The sequence below is a fragment of the Halichoerus grypus genome, chromosome 4 (assembly GCF_964656455.1).
Source record: "Halichoerus grypus chromosome 4, mHalGry1.hap1.1, whole genome shotgun sequence".
NCBI classification, from domain to species: domain Eukaryota; kingdom Metazoa; phylum Chordata; class Mammalia; order Carnivora; family Phocidae; genus Halichoerus; species Halichoerus grypus.
Window position 1 is genome coordinate 15,815,227 of NC_135715.1, and position 18,533 is coordinate 15,833,759.

The following is an 18,533-nucleotide window of genomic DNA, read 5'->3' on the forward strand; positions in this document are numbered from 1 at the left end:
CAAACTTTTCTCTGACCTTGCCTTTCCTCATCTTTTATGTTGCAGAGGAACCAAAAGAGAAGAAAAAAAATATCACAACATCTGAGAGAGCAGGGCCTTGCACTTAGGAAGGCAAAATGAGGGAGTTTTAACAGTGGTGTTGATTCTGGCATTGATATTTTTCCTAAAGTTTAGTTGGTAACTCTAGAGACTACATGTGAGGTGGTTAATTTCTGAAGGCTCTTTCTGTTAGAAATATTCAGTTCAATCCACACATTTCTAACACAGCAGATATGCTGAGACGTTTCTTGGTTTTGGTCTCACAAGAACTCAAGAATCACCACATTGTGTTAGATCCTGATTCTTTTAGTACACTATATTCTAAAAGAGGTTCTAAGGGATATTTTATGTCAAATATTTATCCTCTTTGATGTCAAACCTACAGGACTATAAATTTTCCTCCAAAGCATCCCAGTTCGTCTTAGGAACAAATTATGTGTGTTCTTCATAAAGGTGTCTAGATGTTTTTTGAATAAGTTTGTGAGTGTAGTTGGTGCTACTTTTTGACAGGTAATGTATGTCAAGGTGTAGCAAGCAGTGTAGCTCCGAGACTGCTGGAAAAATATCTCCGGGAGGATTCACTGTTCACTTCGCCTACTTTAAACAAGGGTGTGTGGGCCTGGAGCGCATCCTATCAGCCTTAATTCTAGCTGCTTTCATCGCTTTCCTAAGATGGTGTCTCCTTCATCCCCTTGACTACATAGGCACTTTGCTCTGGTCCTGACTTTCTCTCTTCAGGGCTGCCTTGTAGTTCAGAAAGCAGAATAACCATAAGGTTGGAAGGATAGACAACTTTCTAGGTTATACTTCATAGTAACCCTTTGGGCCAGAGCAGCCTCCTGGACCAGGAACCGTGGACCAAGTGCATGTCAAACAAGTGCATACCCTTCCCCCTCAGTACAACTGTAGTTAATGGTTTCCTTTGTGGGGTGCTTGTTAGTTTTTTAATTACCTTCAAAAACATCTAATCACTTAACCACCAGACACATCATAGAGGTATAGATGATAGTTACTCTTTCCGAAGACGGAGACGCCGAGGCTCAGAGAGGCATAGTAAAGAACAGAAGGGTGGGGGGCTGAAGCTACATTTTTGATGCCAGATCTAGTGCTGGCTCTAGAACTTAATACCTGATTTATCCATGAGGGAAGGGCCCTGGGGCTGAATGCTTGCCCTCCAGGCCCTAGACCTGTGATTCTTAAACTTGATTGTACTTACTTCAGAACCACCTGGGGGCTGGTTAACATGCAGATTCTGGGTCCCCTTTCCCTGACTTTCAGATTTCGAAGTTCTGGAGTTGGGCTCAAGAACTGGATTCCCAACAAGTTTCCAGGTGATGCTGAAGTTGCTGTTCCTCTTGGGGATTATACTTTGAGAAACCCTGTTTTAGAATATAAGTCAGTGGCCCTCCATCCTGTGTTGACACCAGAATTTCCTGGGAAGCTTTAGAGATATATATTGATGGCTGGACCTTCCTTCAGAATGCTTCAGCTGTCGTAGGGAAGAATGTGGGGGCATTGGTATTTTTTTACTGGTCCTCAGGTGATTGTAATGTGCAGTGATGTTCCAACAAAGGTGGGAAGCCATTGTTTAAGGCAGGGGCCAGCAAGCTGGGGTTTCCAGTTGGCTACTGTTTTTGTAAATAAATTTTATTGGCACACAGCCCTTCCCATTCAGTTGACGGCTGCTTTCATTCACCCAATGACAGAATTGAGTAGTTGTGACAGATACCATTGGCCAGCAAAGCAGAACATACTTACTCTCCAGCCGTTGATAAGTAATAAAAGCAAAATAGAGGAAACCATAGAAGATACTCTATACTCTTTTACTTTCAACAAGTCTTTCCAAATTTTGATCAAGGCAATGTGTGGAATGTTTGGAAAACGGGAGAGAGGCTGAGCTTTTCGGTAAGGAACTTGACTCAAAGTTGTGATTTCGTCTTTTTAAAATGACTTTCCTCTCTACTTCTTTGTTTCCTGCACGCTCATTCTCCTTTCCCACCATCTGAACACCTTGTTTCCCTTCGGCTGTGCAAATACAGAGCTTCTTTTTTCTTTTTCAAGATTTTATCTATTTATGTATTTGGGAGAAAGAGAACAGGGTGGGGGAGGGAGAGGGACAAGCAGACTCCCCGCTGAGCACAGAGCCTGATGTGGGGCTCCAACTCACCACCCTGAGATCATGACCTGAGCCAAAATGAAGAGTTGGTTGCCAATCAAGCCACCCAGGGACCCCGACTCGGGCTTCTTAATCACACGTTAGAATTCTGCTTTGCTGGCTACCTTCATTTCCTGGTCTTCACATGGGTGGCATGTTATAGTGGAAAAGGAATGGTATTTGGAGTCACAGGATCTGAATTTGAATCCTATCTCTGCTACTTAGCGATGAAATCCCAGGGAAGCTTACTTAGCTTCCGTGGACTTTGTTTTCCTGAACTGGTAAAATAAAGATGATAATACCTCACTTGCTGGGTTACTGCAAAGATTAAGGAAGACTAGTCCAAGTGCACTGCAAACTGTAGAACACCTTACACATTTCATTTACTATTATTGGTCACAACTTCTCCAGAGAATACAGGAAGTGAATTGCAGTCCACTTCATTGGTGTCCTTTTGGGATTCACCAGAAGGGACAGAACCTGTCCAGACTCTAAATTGAGTTTATTGTAGTTTGACAAGCCCCTGAAACTTCTCAGGCTGCAGTTTTGATGGTTGACTCAGAACCCCAGGATTAGATCTCAGAGCCTGCACACTCAGATGCTGACAAGATGCTGCACAGCATTGGCCTGAAACGAGACTTACGGTCATGACAGCAGGGATTGCAAAATCTGGGAAAAAGGCAAAAAATGAGTCAAGAAACAAATGACCTAAAAATTTTAAACTTATAAATAAAGTAGAAGAAGGATATAGCAAAAAGCTAAGGGAGGCCCTGAGTATTTTACAGCTAACTTCAGGGGCTCCTAAGACTTTCTGGTTCAGCCCTATATGAAGAGGGTAATGCATACAGATATTAATTCATAAAGCATATGAAGAGCCCGGAATTCTTTCCATTCCTGATGCATAGGTCTATTTTATCCCTAAATCCCTCATCTGTTGCCCGTGGGAATATCTTGTCATGTACTCTTATCATCTCCTCGCAATGATTTCTAGAAACTTCATGTAAACATACAGAGAAAAGAAAATATTAACCTCTCCCATAACTCACATGTAGTGGCCAAAGAGGAAAGTGTCTTTCTTGTAAACAGAGATCTTCACATCTGTTCCTTCTCTCGCAAACTCCTGACATCAAATTTATTCATTGCAAAACTCATTACTGGTCAATTTAGTCAGAACCACCAAATGGATTCTGGTTTTATATATTTATATATATATTCATATATATATGTATATGTTCCAGAGTATTAAAAAGGTATTATTAAAAGGTATTAAAAAAACCTTTGGGAAAATAGTTGACTTCTTATAATGATTTGACAGAAGGGCGTCATCATTTCTATCAAGCCATTATATATCTTTTAAACCACACATTTCTAGTTCTGCTCTGAAGGCAGAATCAGCCACATTTTGGTATCCCTATGCCAGAGACCAACAGCTGAGCCAGCCCCATGCCAGAGAGAGTAAACTGGCAACACAGACTATGTATGGAGAGATTATGCAAAGACTTCAAATCTTCCGTTTTGATAAAAACTTGCAAAATGAAACAGCGAGAATATAATTAGAACAATCTGTTAGACCAAAGACTGTTAGTATCTTTCTCTTGCTCTTTTCTTTTCCCACTTGGAACTTTCACTATTTATCAACCATTGCAGATCTAGAAATACCAGTTGGGTAGAATTAGGCAAAAGCTAATTGCTATACTTCAGTTCAATCCAGCTGCTATCCATGGGCCTCGTTAGGCTCTCTAACGACCAGCTTCTTGGCCTCAAAGTGCCTACTGGAAGAAACAGAAGCCCAGCTTGGATGAAAGGAGGGATCCAAAAGAATTATCAGAGAAAAAAAAAATTAAATTCAGAAATATGAAATAGAGCCAAAGGAACACCCAGTTTCAAGGACCCAAGTTTGGGGACATCCGTTCTGTTGACTTCTATCTTTCCTTTCTTTTAATTCTTGCCACACAAAGGAAGCATTACTGCTACATAGTCAGCAATTACTGGTTCTCAGACTGAGAGCAGAAATCAAATCTGATGTGACTCCTGATTTCTCCATAGCCCACTGAAGAGAAAGAAAAGATGGGACAGAGCATACGCTTTTAGTTTAGGAACTCTGAAATAATCCAAAGTCCGCTTAATGTCGGTGTTCCAAGTGCTTGCAACTTTCCTAGAGGAGGGAATTTCTTGCTTGAAATAGTCTGGTAACAAATTCGTTTACCTTTCGTTTCTCTTAGGGGACACTTCTTGCTTTCCACCTTGACTAGAGATCTTGTGTTTCTGTGCTTAACTCAGGGTTTTCTTGTGAGGCTCTTTTCCAACATTATTTTATGCAGCATTTACTAGTAATGGGGACATTTCAGATAGAAGCTCAAGCAATACGTACACCAACTTCCATATACAACTTCCAACACTTCCATATACACAGACCGTGTTCTCTTTGCTCCTGTTTGTTCTTAGAATGCAGATGGGTCTGTGCTGGGCGCTCCCCTTGGCCTTTCTGTGGCCACACAACTGCTCGATGTCTGGTTGGGATTAGGGGCATAGACCGGGCCACAAAACAAATACATGGGCCCTGCTGGCCAGTGAACGCCCAACCTTGGCTTTGGCACTTGCCCTAAACCAGGAACAGGCAAGCTTTTTCTGTGAAAGGCTAGTGGAACATACATAGCATGATTTGGGGCTTTGAAGGCCCTATGGTCTCTCTCAGGACTATTACTATAGCCACATTGTGGTGCTAACAGGGCAGTGAGAAAGCAGCATAAACCATACCTCAGTGAAGAGTGGGGCTGTGTTCCAATAAAACTTGATTTACAAAAAAAAAAACAGATGCTGTGGTCTGTGGGCCGTTCTTTGCTGACCCCTGCAAACAAACCTGTCTGATCAGTTTGAACCCAACTCATTCAGCTTCTCTTCAACGATGTAACCAATCCCCATCCTGAAAACCACTTAATATATTCCTCGAATGAGCCTGTCAGCTAGCATTGATTTATGATGCCCAAATCAAACTAAAGTGTGGTAGAAAAAGAAGGCAAATTTTATTAAATTTTGGGGGAGGGAATCCAATTTCTGAGATCAAAGGGAGATACTAAACTTGTGGGACCATTTTGCACAGTCACTTATGTGAACAATCAGCCTCTTAAGCAAACCACGTTAAGAGAATAATCGCTACCCCCCAGAAAACCACAACATCACATACCAGGGTTCCATGAAGCAGGCTACAGTCTTAAGGCCTATAAATGCAATCTGTCCTCTTTACCTTTTGGAGGTTACATGGGGCAAAACACGTAGCAGAGAGCTCGGCACGTTGTGAACATTATTATCCTCTTTAACGTATAAGGAATTGGAGCCTTGCTTCTCTTCCTGTGATGTACCTATGAACCACCTGGGGGACTTGTTAAAATGCAGATACTGGTACAGCAAGTCTGGGGTGCGGCCCGAGGCTCTTCATTTCTAACAGGCATCCAGGTGAGACTGATGCAGCTGGTCTGAGAACCTCACTTTGAAGAATAAGGACTTAGAGCAGTGTTTGGCAACGTGGGCTACACACTGGAAACTCCTGGGAAGCTTGTCAAACACCCAGGCCTTGTCCAATCCCACACCACATGGGTCAGCATCTGTGGGGATGGGGAGCCCGACGTAAGTACTTTTTAAAGTTCTCCAGGTAGCTCTAATGTAGAATTTCAAGACTGAGTGTTGCTGAATTAGAGGCTCAGAGAAATTAGCTGACTTGCCCAAGGGCACTTGACTTTAAATGAGGTTAACATTTTTGCTTGCCTCATATCTGAAAAGGGTCTTGAAAGTCGTCACGAGGCTGGGCACAGGCAGAGGTAGTTTCCAGGATGACAGCAGACAGGAGGCAGGGAGGAGAGGAGGAAAGACGAGTTGAATTTATTCACACACAATGATACCCACACTGGTCAAGGGAACGCAGATAAAGCAGGCAGAACTGCACATGGCTTTGTCCCCGTGTAAAAATCCCTCTTATGACTCTTTCTTTCTTCATCAAAGCAACAGGGCAAAGAGCCTCTGGGCTCCAGAAATGTGCAGTGCCTTCAGCTCCTTTGATGAATCACACCATGATGAAAGCCTAGAGGCTGAGTAATCACATTTGGCTCCCTTTCTGCCTCTTGGGACATTCAAAAAGTCATATTTATGGGACTAGGCAAAATTTCTGACCCAGGGATTTCTGTCCTGAATAAGACCAAGCTAAAGGAAGAAGGAGAAGAAAAAAAAAACTTGGGGGAAATTAAGGGACAACCCCAGATTTGGGGGCATCTCCTAAATGCGTGCAACCCAACATTGAGTGTAAGGCCATTTCACCTGGAAAAACACACGGATTTCAATGACGTTTACACAATTGTTTAACCGTGGTTGTACAAGACCAGATCCGTTTTCTTACTCTCTGCAGATCGGGTGGAGAATAAACCCCCCTGGGCTGAAGACCTTGGCTGTGTAATTTGGGACATCCTATCTCAAAGGGGAAGTGCAAATAAATGTGCGGGAGGACCTGGACGTTTCCCAGACTAAGCAGATGACAGCTGCTGAGGGTACGTGAGGTGCAGATTCACCCCTGGGAGCCTCATCCTTCCAGGTAGAGGATGTGAGGGGCCCGGGGTCTGGTGGGTTCTGGGAACAACGTGAGCTCATGTGAAAATTCACAACGTTGAACACGCAGGAAGAACTCAGCGTTTTGCCAAATGTTTTCAGTGGCTTAAATTCAAGCATGACTTTCCCCCCACCTCTATTCCTTTGGGATATTCTCGAGGACATTTTATTTAGTTTCTTTACTCTGTCCCTCTCTGACTCCTTTTGGACAATCAAGAAACATGAATCATGCCCGAAAAGACATTAGCCAGATGTTCTGAAGAAGAAATAAAACTCCGAGGGCTCCAGTTTCTGTGGGAAGCATCTTGCCAGCCTGAGTTCAGCTGGGCTTTTTGGCCCCACAGACTTCTTTCTTCAGGGGTTCCCACGTGTGATCCAGACCTGCTGATCCGTGTTCGGTGGGGTCACACGTTCCCCACTCACAGAAGCTTGTGACTGTGTCCTAGGAAGGGACCATGGAGCCACCGGACTCAAGCCATCCCTCATTTTACAGATGAGTAGAAGTGAGCTGTGCAAGGTCACAGAGTGGTGCTGGGGCAGCAGGGGGACCAGAGCCCTGACTCCCGGAGCAGCACCCCCCCCACACCAGGCCACCCCTCTTCTCACCTGAACATGGAGCAGAGCAAGGGGCTGCAGAGAGATCCCTTTCGCTTCCCAGAATAAGAAGGTACCAACCAAATGAAGTTGGTAAGTGACTAAGCAGTTCAGAAATATTAACTATGAGGCTGTTTAATTTACATATAAGCTCTTTCTAGAAAGACTACCAGGAGGCTGGGCTGTGCGGCTGGCGGTGTGGGGTCTCTCTTCATATTTGCTTCTGACAAAGAGCAGTGATGCAAGACTGTGGTTGATGTCAGTGACATCCGTGAGACCAACAGCAGGGACAGCCAGGAAGTCTTAGTTTGGATTTTTCTCTCTCTGCTGGGAGCTCACAGTGGGGTGAATCCTTCCACACGTGAGCCAAGGAGTCTTTTGTACACATCTAATGGAGGAGTCATTCTTCCAGGAAGTATACATTGGACGCTTTGGGAGTGGGGATGCTGAGGGAAAAGGCAGATCCTCAAGAGTCAGGAAGACAACAGTCCATATAACATGTTGAGAGTGTACATCAGAATCACCCGAGAGCATGTGGAAGAGGCAGATTTTCTGTCCTCTGGCCCTGGGTGTGGCTCATTTGGTGTGGTTCTGGCTTGGCTCTCAGCAATTTTTTTTTTTTTTTTTAAATAAGCTTCTGATCTAGGTGATCCTGGTCCCACGTGTTCAGAAATGCTGGTCTGGTGGGCAGAAAGGTCCTTTGAGACTGCAGCAACAGATCTTTCTCTAACTGCTGGCTTTGTGGTCTATCTCCAGGAAGGGCAAAGGGTAACCCTCTGCTGTGTCTCTCCCAACAAAGTCAGGGGGGAGAGATGAGGAAGTGTGTTGGGATGGAGGAGTTAATTTGAAAGTCCCTTGGAGAGCACGGTGGTAGCCCTCCTTCTTCTCACATTTAGGAAACCTCTCTGCTTGCCTCCTTTGTCCTAAAAAAGGAAGGCACTGAAGCTATCTCAGGGAAGGGAGAAATGTGTGAAATGACTTGCACTTAGATTCAATTTTATAAGAAGCAGTGATCACACACCGCTTACTAGGTATCACACATCCTGTTAATAAAGTGAAAAAAAAAATACAAAAAACTTCTCACAAAAGAAAATGACCCAAGCACTTTTGAATCTGTATTTCCAGAAGATGTGGCCACCTAGTGTTACTGTAATAGTGAGAATCTTGGAAAGGATCTGAGGTCACTGTGAAGTATCAGCGTGGCGAGCAGACATTCCTCCCAAGTGCTTGGCATTTTTCGAATGTTTTGCTTTTGTTTTTGCTCTGACCGTAGCAAATTAACTGTGATATGAAAACACCTTTTTTTTTCCCCCTGTGTTGTGCCTAGAATACCATGAGAAAAGCCACAGCTGTGAGAAACACGGTGGTGGTGGTGGTGGGGGGGGGCAGTGAATGCAAAGGATGGAGCCAGAGAGCGAGACAGTGGTTTCTCCCGAAGGGGAGAAGAAAGAGGCCCACAAAACAGAAGACTAGAATATCCAGGTGAGATGCTCAGTGATGAATCGTGTCCACGAGATTCCAAAAGGCCCCAGCACTTCTTTGGACACGGAGGGAAAGTCTCCTCACAGCACAGCGAGTAAAACGTACTATAGCCATGTAAACAGCAGGCTACAGCAGACGCAGTGGGTTCTTATTTTTAAAATTAGGCATGGCATCCTACACGTGGAGGAAGAAATGACAACTTCTCCTCTCTGTGCCTTGGTATATGTGCGTCCTGGAGATGTACTGAGAAACTTTGCTGCCTCATGTGGATGTTAGTAGATGCTAAATCACAAATATGATTTTGATGTGAGAGTCCCCGAGAAAGTTACCGTTGATAAAACAACAGTGGGAGCTGGAGGTGGACCCTCCTTCCCCACACATTTCTAGGTGGCATCACAGGAGGAGGGCACGAGTTACTCTGATGTAATAGATTGTCATTCCTCCCAGAATGCTAGTGTTTGAAAGCTGGAAAGGATCTTAGATATTTTCTCCTTACTTCTACCCATCTGCTTTGCTCTCCTCTCCCTGTCATTTTAACTGAAAGAGGAGAGCTGGAGGGACTCACCCAAGGTACTAGTGTTAGAAAATGGCAGCATTTCTGTGAGGAGTCCTCTTGCCAGCTAATCTGAAATCAGCTTGGATGGAGAGGATGGTCAACGTAGTTGTATTGATTGTGACAAGTGTACCACTCTGCTAGAATGGTCGTCATCAAGAAGAGGAGTGGAGTGTTGTCAGGGATGTGGGGAAGAATGGACCCCACTGCAGGGTGGGTGGGAATGTAAATTGGTTCAGCCCCTGTGGAAAACGGTCTGCAGAACCTCAAAGAACTAAAAATATAACTACTATGTGATCAGCAATCCCACTTCTGGGTATTTATCCAAAGGAAATGCAAGGATGTCAAAAAGATATACTCAGCCCCATGTTTATTGCTGCACTATTCCCAACAGCCAAGATATGGAAACAAGCTGAGTGTCTGTCAACAGATGAGTGGATAAAGATGTGGTATTGTACAAATACATGTGCACACACACACACACACACACACACACACACACAGGCGCATGCGCACAACGGAATATTATTCAGCCATGAGAAAGAAGGAAATCCTGCCATTTACAGCAACATGGATGGACTCTGAGGGCATTATGTTAAGAAAGACAAGTCAGACAAAGACAAATACTGTATGATCTCACTTCTAAGTGGAATTTCAAAAAGTCAAACTTGTAGAAACAGAGAGTAGAATGGTGGTTACTGGGGGTTGGAAGGCAGGGCAATTGGGGAGATGTTGTTCAAAGGGTACAAACCTACAGTAAAGAAACAAAACCAAGTGCACCACTCCGGTAGGTGGATAGTGCAAGAGTCTGTGTCTGTGTCGGGGCAGGGGGTATATGGGACCTCTCTCTACTTTCCTTTCAAATTTGCTATGAACCTAAAACTTGTCTGAAAAATAAATCTATATAAAGAGAAAAAAAAGATCCACCATTTTTGTGACAGTGAATTCAACAAATTCAATTTACTTTATTTTTCTTTGTGATTGTAATTTGTGGCTTTTCTTTATTCTAGAATATATATATATATATATATATATATATATTCTATATATGGGCTTACTACAACCAGCATGACATTATTTTGAAAGATGCATTACTGGATGTATTGCTTGAATAAATGGAAGTTGAGAAACAAAGAAATATCTCAGCCCTAAGCCAATGGGATTTTCGCACCAGCCCCATCGTCTTTCTGGATTCCAGTGTCTTCATTGGCAAACTGAGAGCATTGGACTAGATGGACTTTAATGTCCCTGCAACCAACCCGAAGGATCCCTGAGTGTAGAGCAAATGTTTTGAATTGTTTTTCCTTGGCAGTGATGGTGAATCCATACTTTGGCTCAGTGCTGTCTCCCTGGGTCCGTGTGAGACCCCCTGGAGGAATGTGGTCCAAGTTCATGGTGAGGAAGAGGCCTTGGCCAGCACTTTTAAGGATCAGGCCTTGGGCTTCATTTGCATCTTGCTCTACTTACCTGAACATGTGGTCTTGTCTTTAGTATAAGAGTTGGCCTGAGCCAGCCCAGAGTCAAACAGGACTTTGGTGTTTCTGGATAAATCACAGTCCTGTTTGCATCACAATGACTCAAAAGGGCTGAAATTGATGACCACAATTCAAGATAATGCAATGATTTGGAAGACAAAAGTAGTAAGGATGATAACCAAAAGTCAGTAATCTTGGAGGGACTTTGTACAATTCCCACAGGCATTTAAATAATGTGCTGAAAGTCTCTTATCATTTTAAATCAATAGAGCCATAGCTTTCACTTTTAATCATCAATTCAACCAAATACAATTTACTTGCTTATACTACTATTATTTAGGAAGATCTTAAAAATGAGGATCTTGAATTCCAAATCCCCTTTGGTCAGCAGCCTTTGAGAATATATCAGCAATGTAATAGAAAGCAAACTTAGGAGGATAGTCATCCAAACATTCTGTAAACACTTACAATAGTGATCATCCAGACCCACCCATCCCCCAATTTTTTTCTTCACCTTCCTTTGAGTGAGCAATGCACTCCTCCAGGCTTTATCTGGAATTCTGTGAAGTTGTTCTGGGCACCCCAAATAGCCTTAAATATCAGAAAACAAAATTTTTTCCTTCATTCTTTCCTTCCTGCCTTCCTTCCCTCCCTTCCTTTTTTTTTTTTCCCCCCAAACAGAGGATCTTATGAAAGTACTGCGGGCAACAAAAAAGAGGCAAAATAGCAGTAAACCCACAAAAATGCCTGTGTACCTCTTGCTTGACCTTTGATGGCAGCCGAGACATCACAGACACCAAGAGCATGTAGCATCAGGCCCCTGGGAAACAGAAAGCCAGCACTAGAAGTCTCTTCAAGAGAAACATCAGATAGCTGGCTCCTGTTGTTTCAAGCTTTACAAACAAGGTACAGTATGTGAACACCCTTTGTCTATTCTAAAGCACTCCACAAATGCAGACCGTTCTTCTTTGTTGACCTGGGATAGGCTGTTAGGCAGATCCTGCTTCCATCTGGAGCTATGATATATTTCGTAAGACAGGCAGGTGGGACAACTTGGTGGACACAAATCCCGGGTAGCAGTAAGAAGCCTGGGTTCTTGTTCTGGCTCCTATGTCACTGGACAAATCTTAAAAACTTTGTGCCTTTGGTTCTCCTTTTATTTTTAGAAGGGGAGAGGTCAAGATGGAAGAAGAAGAGCTGTATGATATCTTCTTCTCCTTCTTGTCATTCTCCATCGTCAAATCTACTCTCCAGGTACTGATCATTTTACAGTGAAATTTTGCCAATGGCTTGTCTCTGTGTTCACCTTCAAGTAAGTTTTTTCAAAAAGGCTATTTCAGATGCTGTTCACCTTCGCATCAGATTCAGCTGCTTAATTTGGGCTTTTCACGTCCTCCCTGAGTACTTCCACCTTGTCTGGCTTGAGTGTTTTTAGCAAAAGCCTTTCCGTGTTGGTCCTCGGTGGTGACGTGAGGCCGAGAGATGTGCGCAGTGCTCAGGAATATGTCATGGGAGATGCGGTGCATCCCCCCACTCTGTACTCCATCATTCCTCTGGGTTATTTGCATCCACCATTTAGCTGCATGCTTCCCAAATACTTTTCTAGAACTTGACACTCTTACCAGCTTCCCCAACGTTCAGCCTGGGACTTTTTACTGGAATCTTGCTCTGTGGCCATAGCTTAGAGAGAAAGCTCCAAGGTTCACAGTCTTTGACAACCAAGTGGGAGCCAGCGGAGCTTGGGAGTCTCTGCTTGTCCCCAGAGACTAGTCCTAAAGCCTCCCAGAAAGCTTTTGTAGCCTCAGTTCTCCCTGAATGCCGAAGCCTGCAGCCGAACCAGCCACTTTCCATAAAGAACAAGAAGCCTACCTACAGCCTGTGTGTTAGAGTCAACCTCACAATGAATAACTGAGATCTTTGAATTTAGATGTTGTTGTTTGTGATAATAACAGCTGTGCTTAATCTAGCAGACAGCAGTGGCACCTCTCTGTGGAAGGGTAAAGTTTAGGGCAAGACATGACGGGAGGGATGAGGAAGACCTGGAAATGGGCGGTCAGATTTTATTCACAATGAGGTGTCTTTGAATTTTAAAAAAGTAGCGATGAATCACAGACATTTATATAAAAGTATCACGCTTCAACTACAATTTGATAAATAACTGTAACAATCTCAGTTATGACTACTGGACACAAGAAGTGTATCACAATTAAAAAATAAGCACACACACACACACACACACGAGCCTTCTCTGTTATACCATGACCCAAGTTTTCCAAGCCCACTTCAAAAAATACTCCTAAGGATTCATTTTACTTCTCACCTCCAAACTGTTCATTTTTTTATTTTACTGAAAAATACATAAAGGGCTTTTTGTTTTATTTATTTTGTCAAGAAAGCTTGACAAAAGAGAGGATGAAGCTTTCTTTGCTTGAGCCCTCATCATTAAAATCCTAATGAAATATTTCTTGTTCCGTGAAGACTGTTGTATAAAGAAGATTTGATTTTCCTGAGTAACTGGAAACATCTTCGTGAGGACATGTCTTGCACTAAAGATAGGCTCTGGGTTTTGGATTTTATGTGAGGAGATCAATTAAGGCAGTTTGCTGCCTTTATGTTTTCTTCCCAAAGCTAGTCTAGCTGCTTCATGTTTACCCCTTTTCTCTAGCACTCAAGGAGCTGCAAAGAGCGGGCAAAGGAAATGCTAGGCTTTTTCAAGTGCAGAGATGAGTGTTCTTCACTGAAATGAATGCAGGCTGCTGTGGGGGTGTTTTCTTAGGTCAAAATCCCTTAGAATAAAACTTACAAAAGTCATTGTTTCATTACCTCGGTCACACACAAATAATTTATGAATTTATATTGTAATTTTTCTTCCAGCTGAATCAGAGCTCTAGGATTTTGCAGATAATTCCATGCAGAAGCCAACAGCACACACATTCCTGAGACTTTCATTGCAATCAATAAGGTAACTGTTGCTGTCAGCCTAGGCAATTTCTCTGATTAACCTGTGAAGAGTGTTCTCCTTCATGAATGCTGTTCAGAAATAAACAGATATTGTCAAAGGAGACAAGGGCAGGTTCCAGAACTTGAATTCTTGGTGATCTTAAATGATGATGTATGAAAGAAAGAGAGAGGGAGAACAATTTGATTTGCTCCAACTAGGTTGACCCAGAAAGGAGAAGAGCAGAAAAATTGCTTTGCCTAAGCAAACATGACATCAAGTAAGACAAGAGCAGCATTCACAAAATGCAATATGGAAGCTTTATTTAAAATATATATAGTCTGGATCTGAAAGACACTTAAATGCCGGTAATAAAAAAGTCTTTGCTCATTCTGTTTTTCTGCTGCTATTTTTCTACTCCTCATTGGCAACAGCTTCTACCTCCTCCCTGAGATACTGTCCTAAGATTTGGAGTGGGACTCCTTGGCTCTGGTTGAATTATGATTGAATTCAAAGTTCAGATAGGCAAAAAAGCCATCCAACACTAAAAATCAAGCTGACTTCCAAAGAGATGCTGGTTTTCTAGGGCAATATAGACACCCCCTTTGTAACAAAGACTTAGAATTCTCTGAGAATTCTAAAAAAATCAAACACAATCTTTACCAGTATCTAGTCTGTCTGCATGGAATTATAGCTAGATTTGTCTGGTGTCCCCCAAAGTATTGTGAGCTCCTGATTATGCTCTAACCAGCTATCCTTGGTTCAAATTAGTGCACAATAAATATTTGTTGAATGAATGAAGGATTTTCCTCTTCTTTTTCATGTAAGGTTTGTCTTAGGGTTGGAGAGAGTAATGAGGTCGATTTTTATCAACTTAAAAATCTTGCCTTGGTCATACATATTTGTGGATGACAATATTACATTCACTCACATGTTTTCACTCTATGTGAGACACAGAGGGACACAGGTCCCCGCCTTCTTGACAGTAGGCTTGGTCATGTGATCCCCTTTGGCCAATGACCTGTGAACCGTGTGCTGTGCCCCTTCTAGGTGGAGACTCCAATAGTTGTCTTTGCCCCATTCTCACTTCCTCCACTACTGTAACAGGTGAAGCTCCAGATGATGGCTGCGCTGTGACCCTGGGTCCTGGAGTGAGAGTGATGATCATGTGCAGCTGATCCACAGAAAACCCACAAAACATATTTGGCATGAATGAGCAGTAAACTTGTGTTCTTTATGAGCCATTTTGGGGGGTGTTTGTAGGTGCCGTGTTGCCTAGCTCGGCTTATCGGGATTGATAAAGTATTGGCAAAGCTTCCGAAGATATTACCCAAACCCAAATTCCAAAAAATTATTTGTTAACCAGCAATATCATGGTGCTGTTGCAGCTGCTGGTTGTTCATTTACTGTCAACCTGACTTTTTTTTTTTTTTAATAGATTGGCCAGTCTTTTAGGTGTTAGAAAATATGTACGAAGTCATCGCCTTTGACGATAATGATCATGAATGAGCTTAAGTAATAAAATTATTGTGTATTGCAGATATCTTTCTACCTTTAACATTTATGAAGCGAAGTCAATTTTCACTCAAACAGGTTTCTTTTCATCTGGTTTTCTCTACAATGTTTATGCCTGAGGTTTATTGCTAGCAGTAAAAAGTGTCCAAGTATGTTATGGGAGTAGCCAAATTCCCAGTGCTTTAAAATGTATTCCATAGGCCCCAGAGTCAGTTAAAAGCTGATTGATTATACAGCAAATACATCAAAACTGGTATTTATGAAATACCCCATTTCTTCAGCTCTATCTCTCATAAGCGTGAACATCACATTTGGGAGTTGTGTTGTGGATATCTCAGACAGCTATGAGAAAGAATTACTGCAGGTTTTCCATGACAAAGAGAAGGTTCTTTAAGCTGCTCAATAAGTTAATAAAAGATCTATGTCAACTGATGCCTCTCATGAACACATATTTTAAAAGGTGTGGTTTAAGTAGTTTAGTATGGCTTGTCTATTCAGGCTTTCATATTCAAGTCACCAAAACACTTGTTACATAGCTGAATAAAGGACAAATACACTTTTTTCATCAGACTGGTTCAGGACTGACAAAGTTTCTGTTTGATTTGTTCAAGATGTGGGCAAAAAGTTCTGGCTTAAGAAGGTAGAATGAGGTATGGGATAGCCTATCCCAAAGACGCTACAGATGTTTTAGTGTTTTCCGTTGGCATATTTGGTCAATGATAATTCATTTGTTAATATATCTTCCATGTATTCTTTAGTAGTGTAATCCATCTTAGATTACAAAATCAAACTCCTCTTTCCTATATGCTCACACTGTATGGACTCTATACTAGATATTATTCCCTAGAGGAGACAGAGTGTGTCCAACAGGTTTGATAAGCTGTGCTTTTTTGCAAATAGTAACTCTTGCCTTTTTGATGATGCTAGCACTGACAACATGCTATGGTATAGATTGTACACGGTAGCTAGGTTTACTAAGTGCTATGTAGCAGAGAAGAAGCAGGTACATACATTGTTGATTGACTGATGCATAAAGGATGCATTGATTTGGGGTTAGCTGCAGTCTAGGAATTCTGAAAGAAATTTTCATGTCTTCAGGGGAAAGTAAGCATATCAGCATACCACCAAGCAGATAGAAAATCTGTCTTGCTGTATTTGGTGTCTGAAAGTATAACATTTCATGTTTGTGACATAGTCAGAGGTCAACAAAGCTCTAGCTTAAATATTTCTGAAGACAAAGGACAATTTCACAGAGTTGAAAATGGTTTGGTTGGTCAAATCCCCCGCAAAATGATTTTAAGGACCACTTATACCTAAACGGTGCAAGAGTCCCTCCGCCCCTTTTAAAAGGGGTGGCATACTTTATTTCATTGTTTATTTCATCAAGAATCCGTGTGATTCTCTGAACGTGTCGTAAAGCACAGATGCGGAATGGGCTTCAGCATCTCCCAGGGAGGAACGCGGCCAGTGGGGCGATTCCTCTTCTTTCTCCCCGAGGCACGCAGCCCAGTGCAATTGAACACCTCCTCGCCTGAGCTCAAAGAGAGGTCTGCGCTTTTCCAGTTTCACCATCCTTCCACATTCCTGAAAGAAGAGCTTCTCCAGGATGTAAAACCAGTCCACTGTCCACTGGGTGCGAACTGAAAAAGCCACACGAGGAGCAGGCATTCCATCCGGGTTCCCAACAGGGCATACCATTGAATTCGCTGTGTGCATCCTCCAAGCCCATGGAACAAGCAGCATATCCTGCAGATAAGCCATCATTTGCTATGTGTGTCCTCTGCTATCCCCCACCGGGGCCTCGTCAACTACAAGCCTCCTAAGCGGAAAGAAGCCTGTGTCTGGCGGCTCTCCCAGCTACCAGGCGCCGCTGCTGTTGCCCGAAGGGCAGGAACTGAGACCAAATGAGTTGGATGGTCTGGTTACAATGTTTTGTATTTTCTCCCTGCTTTGAAAGCTCACTGTATTTTGCTGCTGTTGTTACCAAGGGTTCATTGAAGATGAAACTGGGGTGTCTCAGTGGGGTTTTGCCGTAAAGAGATAAAGCAGGTTCGGACAAGACTGGGCAGTTCACAATTGGAAGTGGATTGAGCAGTAGCCATTTGTTTGCTGGGGTGAATGTGGCATAATTTATGCTGCGGCAGCAGAGGCTGAAAGCCAGTCTGGCCTTGACCCATTTATCTTTAGAAAACTAATTAAAGTGGAGAATCTGGTTTACTGTTGTTATTGAGGTTTTACTTTTTCCTGCTGCTCCGGCCAAGCAAAGACTGAGGGGTGTGTGTGTGTGTGTGTGTGTGTGTGTGTGTGTGTGTCTGGGTGGAAGGTAGGAAATATCGGTTTCACTTAAAGACAGTGGCTGAGGCTCTAGATAATAAAACAGTTTCTTAAATACAGCCTGACATCCTTTTGAAATGCAAAATAGTGGATTTAGCCGGATGCAGAATCCTTTGAGGTGACAATGAAATGCCATGGCAATTTACAATGAACAACAGACAGTTTCCCCGAATCCTTACAACCAAGACATCCTAAATCACACCAAAATGGCCCCAAAGAGGCAGAGAAGAACGTTTTTATGACCAGCATTTTACTCTGAAACTGGTATTAACCATCAGGCAGGAACGACACCAGAAAGTGACCTGCTTTGTCCATTTTGTTTCAGAATAATAAAATAAAGTGCGTAACTTGATATTTTGCAAGTTCTTCAATCTATACGTAATAATGTCAGTAATTCTTATTTAGCACCAATGGTGAACCAGAATTTCAAAAGTAGCACCGTATTTTTGGCCCAGTTAAGGAAGATTATAGGAGGCCAGCAGGGAAGTCCAGCAGACAACATGGGGGTGGAGGATGATATTATAATTTATATTCCTTCCAATATATTCAAGAAGTCGTTCCTCTTGGGGGAAAGCTACAGGGATCCTGATAACCATAAGATAAGGAGATCAGACTGGCTCAACGGCTGGAAAACCTGGAGATATCAGGAGAATGTTGTTGAGAAACACGGGCACATACTATCTCAGCTGGAGCTACTCTAATTTTATCAAATGAACCAAACTAATAGAACCCTGATTTGTCCTACCCATGACGTTTGCTCCCCCAATTTCCCATTTAGCATCAGGGGACCCTAAGCCATCTGTCTTTCCTGTTCCTTCTTCAAGGTCTCCTCTTCCAGAGTATTCCTAATCCAGA

General features: G+C 42.7%; 1 protein-coding gene across 2 annotated transcripts in view; it reads right to left on the reverse strand.

The window, feature by feature from the left end:
* The window catches only part of GPC6 (glypican 6), a 1,066,736-nt gene that overhangs the window by 63,657 nt on the left and 984,546 nt on the right, over positions 1 to 18,533 (reverse strand). The window lies entirely within an intron of this gene.